Genomic DNA, 7,386 nt, shown 5'->3' with positions numbered 1-7,386 from the left:
CACGGGTGAAAACACAGAGCTAAGGTCCCCAAATGGAAATTTAATGCACTTTAGCGTACCTGAAGCCAAATAGAAAATGGCCGTTGTTTTTCCCTCCACAGATGATGACTCTGAATGGATATTAGATCTCCACAGCCAGCGAGGGTAAGATGTATCATAAGCAGAGTATTTGTGTGCAGAAGGGGCACCAAATTGAAATTGGGGCATTTGTATGCAACCGTTGGGTATATAGCTTATGTTTCTTTGACTGCAAAAGAAGTGTGCGGTGTGTGTGTTTAATGTGGAGTAGGAGTTGTCTGTGCAGGCATGCTTACCTTAACCTTCTCTGTCCATCTATGAGAAGAGAGGTGTTTTTCTAACATGGTGTTTTTCTAATAGAGTAAATCTGCTGAAAATTCAGTTTTTATGCTTTTTGAGTAATTTACGTATAAAAATTCTTCACTTACACTCTGTAGTACATCCACTATTGCTTTTGTTTATTTATTTATTTTATTATTTATGTTAATTTTATTTATGCTTGGCTGACGCTTTAATTGTTCTAATTACTTGCTCAATTTGACTTTCCAATCTAAACTTCTCTTGAAGAATCCTCAGGTCTAGCTGTGCATGAAGGGGAAATATTAATGGTGTGTGTGTCCTGGTAAATGTAAATGCTGTTTGTAATGCTAAACCATTTGCTGAGTGGATCAGCTGGGAAAGAATTTCATATACAGTGCGCTTTCACCCACTGAAAGCTCATTTGTGCAATGTAGTCAGTTGTGCTTAGGGTTTTGCAGTCTCAACAGGCCAGCAAAATTGGCATCATTTACATCCAAGCATTTAATTGTGTCTAGTGTTGTTTAAACTGCGTATACTAGTTCAGCTGCTCTTCCATGTTGTGGTTAAGTTTCTAGCTTAATAGTACTTGCCCTGCTTTATCAGCACTTCCAGCAAGTATTTGGTCTCTATCTGTGATTTAGGCTGTGCAGTCAGCCGAAACATCACTGAGCCATGGCCCTTTTGTGCTGTTTGTACCAAGGCCCATGACACTGACTATCCAGCTATGCAGAGGGCAAAGTGCTGGGCCCTTCTAGCTTGTGGCTGTAACCCCGTGAACCCTCCCCAGCACACACAGATTCATGTGCACACAAACAGAGTGTGGGATGATTATAAAACATGACAGTATTGGCAGGTCCCTGGAGGGCCAGGCCTCGTCTGCCCCTTCAAGGTGTTAGGATTCGTAATGACCCTGTATGCTTCTGTCCAATGTGTATCGAGTGCTTGTGACACATAAAACTGTCATAGCGTGATGAGAAATAACCACTGTCAGCCCACATCTGCGCTTCAAAAGATTTAAGCATGGATGGAGGAGAGGGGCCAGGGAGATGCGAGGAGGCACAGAAGAAAGGGGAAGGCAAAGGGCAGTCCACATGGCAGCAAAGCCTGATTCATGTGCCTGCAACAAGACACAGGCTTTTTCAAATGTACAATTCTTTTATTATGGTTTAGTCTCTCTAATTCCAAGATGGTGAATCAAGCTACAGTACTGTATGTCCACTGTGTGAAAACTTCAGTCCTTCTTGTTCTTAACACCCATGGCTGGTAGATCCTAAAAAAAAATCTGCTTTGTTCTAATTTACTCAGTATTATCTTTTAAACCTATGTTCATTTTTCATCCCACTGACTGGACAGGTGGATAGTTAAGTAGATGGACATGGCTGATGGATGGATGGATGTTAGATGAAGGACTGGGTGTATGATAGATATTGGTTCGATGTTAGATGATGTGGTGGATGAATGCATGGTTGAATAAACAGAAAAATACTAAGGAAATATTCACAAATTGATTAATAGATGACTGCATCGATATTGGATGGATTCATGTAATTGGACGGATGATTATATTGATCAGTAAATTCATGGATTATGATAGATAATGAAATGGGGACACGTTCATATATAGATGAATGGATTGATGGATAATCAAATTATCCATGTTCAGACATTTATTAATGAATGAATGGTTGGGTAAATGGATAAGTAAATTGATTCATAGATGATTTATTGGCAGGTGATGTATGTTTGGATGATGTGAAGATGTTGAATGATAGACAGATGATACTGGATGGATGATAAATGGATGGATGTAGAAAAAAGGACAAAAAATGATAATGTAATTACAAAAAACATAAATATCAGGAAATTATTTTCTTTAGAAGAAGAATTGGTTCCATGTGCAGTCAGTCTGAACAGGCAAAGAAATCCAAATTACATACAATTAGTTTTAACAGCAAGTGAACACACTGGTGACAAGCATGTGATGGCAGGTAATCTTTAGGGAGAGGTTCTCATTTCCAGTGTGGCTGTTAAACATGAAAACAGTTTGCTATAGGTCGTGCATCTAACTTAGCACAGAGTAAAAGACAAGTAAACAGGCTTTGATGTTTTTTCTTCTTTCACTGTGATTTTTGCAGGTGTGGTGGACTAATGTAATTCTGAATGATGAGACGCACTCAGCATGTCTTCTAAGTCACAGAGGGGTTCCAGGTAGCTTTAGCTGTTAACCGGCGGTTAGCCTAAGTGTCTGAGCGGGCTTTCCTGCAGCGAGGCAAGAACTTCAGCTCAGCGGGAGGGGAGAAGGAGGGAGCTGGAGGCAGTTACATTCGTGTGCCGCCTCCCAATCGTGTCATCAGTCTTTTGAGAATTGGCAAGTTTGTTAGTAGGTAACTGTGTACGAGTCCGACCGACTGTCATCTAACCCAAACAGATTCCTAACATGTACAGGTGAATGTCACAGTTGTCCATGTGACTGCAGGTACAAGTGATTCCTTTTTATCATCAGAACAGTTTTGCTTGTGTACATTAGAGTCCTGTATTTGTTTGAGTAACATTTGACGCACAGTGTGATCACCGTTGGTGGATTTCTGTCAGTAAAAGTCACACCGCACCCACGCGGCCCTGAAGGCATGAAGCAGCTTAACTTTAGGTGACTTGCAGCTCCTCTACGCTGCTAGAGGCTCGAAGCTTTAGCTGCTACTAGCATAATGCACCTGAATCTCTGACTGAATTACCACTGGTTATGTTGCATTGTGGGTAATGTACTTTAGGTGCCAGGTCTGACAAGGAAGAATTGAATAAAAAGAAAGTCATCTGGTTATGGTGCATCACTGATTTTAATGCAGAGTGTGAAGCTACATCAGTGAGGTTCTGTACAGATTATGCCTAAAGACATTTTTTTTCATTGTTTGTTGTTTTCTTTTTTGGTTTAGGGACATTAGACTAATGTTATTTATTTATTTCATTGTGCTTGCATTCTTGCCTACATATACACACTTGGAGGCATCTTTATCTGCACACAAAATCACAGTGCAAATCTGGTGACTAATCACAGATTTTATCATAATCTAGTGCTGCTTTCACCGCCTCAGTCTGTTTCACTCACTTCGTCCATCTGTCTGATTGTGTATTGTCCTTTCTCCTTCCAGCTCTAAACTCCAACAGGTTGGCTTCATACCAGGACTGTGAGACCACCTCAGCCCTAGTCCTTCCCTCTGCTACTTTCCTGCTGATTTCTCTATTGCCCTGCTTGATTTCATGATGTTATTTCTCCATTTTCTCACCTCCACTGGGTTTATGAACTAGCTTTGTGTGTATATTTGTGTGTTTTTTAGGTGTTCTCAGGAGCAGCGGAAGGTCTCTGGACAGAACAGAATCTTAATTTCAACCCCCTTCATAGGGTTCTTCCTGGGTTGCTGAGTGAGCAAGGAATAGGATGGAGCACAGGTGGCATGGTTAGTGAAGAGGGAGGAGGTCTCATGGCATTACGCAGTCACACTGATGCCTGGTTTTAATGAGGAGCCTGTTTATTAAGTCCACTCAGGAAGGCTGTGCTAGTGCTTAGCATTTTCTCTCTAATTAGAAAAGCTAAACAGTCGCTATTGCTGAGGATCAACCATGGGGGGGAAGGAGGCGCCCAGCGTGGCCGTGCATAGGGTGCAGATTGCTTGGCCTGATACTGAAGGAAAGAGGGCAAGGGAAAAAAGCAACAATCAAATGTTGAGTTACTGTCATTGCAAACAAAAGGCTCAAATTTTTGTAAGAAGAAAATCGATTTCCACAGTCTTAGCAATGATGAAGAAATCAATCAAGAACACATCGCCAGCAGGTACTACATGTGAACATAAATTCATCACAGCAAAGTCATTACAAGGAGTCCACCTAGTGGTCTTCAACAGAAATGCAGCAACGCATGATTTAATTTTGCTGTTTTATTTGCAGCTGCAACTACAACAATGATTTCATCATCTTCATTACATGCAGTTTTAAAAAACTGTGGTCACAATCATCATCATCCATCAAGTGAAGATAGTCCATCTTTTCTAAGTGTTTCCGAGCCCTGTGTGCAGTGCAGAGAGAACCATGATGATGGTGTTGACAGGGAAAACAACACCATTCTGCCACGGCTACTTTAATCCACATAATAAATGTCTCCTTGATTACACTGTTCCCCGTCACACAGATTGCAGTAAAAGTGCAGTAAGAGATGAGCACTTTTCAGATTAAGACCGTGATCAAATTTTCATAACTCAATTTCAGGGAGCACAGGGTTGCTGTGGGAGAACTGGGTGGAGAGAAAGTGCAAGAGAGATGTGTAAAAGTGTGTTAACTGTAATCAGCTTTCTTTCTTCTGCATCCATTTCACTTTCCATTTCACTACAATTGTGTCATTAGTAGCAGCTTTAATATTATACTTTCTGGCTTTCAGAAAGTCCAACCAGTCCAATATAGGCTTGCCAGGAAAATTATGGAATGAGATATGAGACATTGAAAGAAAATAATTCAATAATAATTAAAAATAATAAATACATTTTTCAGTTTCAAGTCTAATTTTTGCAGTGTCAATTTAAAATTTTTCAATTTTCCATTTTTCAGTTTCAATTTTACATATTTTAGTTTCAGTTTTTCTTTTTTTTTTTTGTTCTCTTTTTTTCAGTTTCAATGATATGCTTTACATAAATAAACTAAGGAGAAGGTTTATCAGGCTAATCAGTCTCTAGGCAGACTCAGTCTTCAGCAAAACAGCCCTGGCAACAGCAGCTGGCCAATAAGAACGAAGCGAAATAACAGCCACTCAAAAGTGTCCTCATATTTGTTCAGTTGTTATAGTCGCATATCTCCTTCCATAGAAAATCTGTTGGAATCGTTTTAATTTACAAATTCTACACAATTTTTTATATTTATGAGCAAACATATATACAAGTGAAGTTATTAACGATGCTACACGACAACCTTCCTTATAAAGAAAGGTTTTCTATGTAATCCTTCTCTAATCATAAATATTTAAGCATTTCACTGCATATCATACTGTGTATTCAGTATGATATGAATGCATATTTGGGTATTTTCTATACCCGCTTTTTTCTCAGTCAAGGTCACGGGGATCTGCTGGAGCCTATCCCAGCTCTCTCTCAGGTGGAAGGCAGGCCACATAGAGACACACAAAGACAAACAACCTCACAGGCAATTTAGAGTCACCAATCAACCTAACATGCATGTTTTTGGTCTGTGGGAGGAAACCAGAGTACCTGGAGTAAACCCACACAAGCGCAGGGAGAACATGCAAACTCCACACAGGCCGGGTTGCGAACCCACGACCTTCTTGCTGTGAGGCAACAGTGCTAACCACTCTCCACCATGCCCAATGACTGTGTATGTGACAAATAAAAATTTGAATTTGAATTTATTTGAAACCAGTGTTTTTTTATATGTTGAAGAGTACCATGTGTTGTTATTTATTATATGTATATTCTTATGTGCATTTATGGGAGCTGTTTAATTGTGGTTGCTTGTCTTGTAGGAGGTTACTCAACCTGTGGAGGTTTACTACTCTGGGTGTTACCCGTGTACGCTGCTCATGTCTCTTTTCAGATAGCAATATTATAGTAAGCGTGATATCACCGTCCCCACTCTGTTATGTGCCTCCCTTATCTGTTTCTTCTCTATTACTTTCACTTATCCTCTTTGTTGTTGGTTCCCTTGTTTCAGTCTTTTCTCCTTTCTCTCTGCTCTGTCTCAAATGCTTCAGCTTGTATCTCTCTATCTGTCTGTCACCTCTCTTTGTCTCTTTCTTTCCTCCCCCTGGCTCCCTCCTGCTCCCAGACAGATGACTGGTATGGTGACACCAGACTGCATGTATTTTTAGCGTTGGCAGATTGTCACAGACCAGAATGTTCTTTATCTCAGTTGTCAGGTTGTTCCCTGGGACCAAAATGGATGCCGTCCACTTGGGGGGAAGGTGGAGAAGGGTGCAAAGCTCTTTCTCCCCCCTTTCTGCCACTCTTTAGATTGAGTTTTAATTGCGTCTTTTATCACAGCTAAATAACATCTGCTGTTGAAGGTGCAAATGGAATACGCACTGCTTGAAAGGTGGCAAAAGGAAATGCTCACAGTTGCTGTGTCAGCTTCCCTGTGGGAGCTGTAGCCAAACCTGTGATCAAGCAGAGGTAAAATTACAGGCCATGCCTCTGCAGAAAAAAAGATTTATCACAAAAGCAGACTCCCTGAAAGGACAGAGCACAGCAGATATCAGTGCCTATTACCAGCTAGTCATAAAACATGATTTTTGTTTTAAAAAAAAGGAACATTTTGTAGCAGCAGAATGTTATGAAATAGCAGATTTGTTCTTGGCTGTCACCAGGAAGACGGTGGATTTCCCAGCCTTCAGCTGTGGCCAAAAGCTGGTTTGTGCACCTCTTCATTCGAGATCCCTCCTGGTAAAATCATGAACATGCAGAGGTGGGGGAATAGGTATTTCACTCTAAACCTCCAAACACTGTGTTGGCTAGCAAGCTATTCTGTCTTAGGTTATAACTGAATGGTCAAGTGATCCACTTTGTGCATCACAGTTTGGAGACTCTGGGAGTGTTCACACACTCCAGCAGCGGGCTGACTGCTCATGTGAATGTCCAGGAAGGATGGGATGATCCAAAGTTCGGTTTGTCAGCCTGTCACCATGAATTGTATTTAGAAGGTGTGTATGAAGTTTTACATGAGTTATTGTTGATATTTTACCATTACCACAACTAAAACACATTATCTAGAAGTGTTTTACATGGCTCCAGCCAAACCAGAAGCCAGAAACCAGAATAAGTGGGCTTTGGTTATGCCTGTTAGCAGGATGCATCTGTGCTGACAGTAAGAAATAATACAGAATATCCACAACATTACCCTCACAAAATTCAGGCTCACAACTATTATACAAGCAAATTATTGAGCACAAAAATAAAGTTAAAAGAACAGATTTTACCACAACAATCTGCAAGACTCAGCTTGGTTGTTGCCCTGTGCTAGAAACAAATGATGATCAATATCACCTCTAATTAATATCTCTTTTCCATGAAGCTGGTT

Source organism: Mastacembelus armatus, chromosome 2 (genome assembly GCF_900324485.2).
Source record: "Mastacembelus armatus chromosome 2, fMasArm1.2, whole genome shotgun sequence".
Taxonomy (NCBI): domain Eukaryota; kingdom Metazoa; phylum Chordata; class Actinopteri; order Synbranchiformes; family Mastacembelidae; genus Mastacembelus; species Mastacembelus armatus.
Note: the sequence above shows the minus strand (reverse complement) of the source record.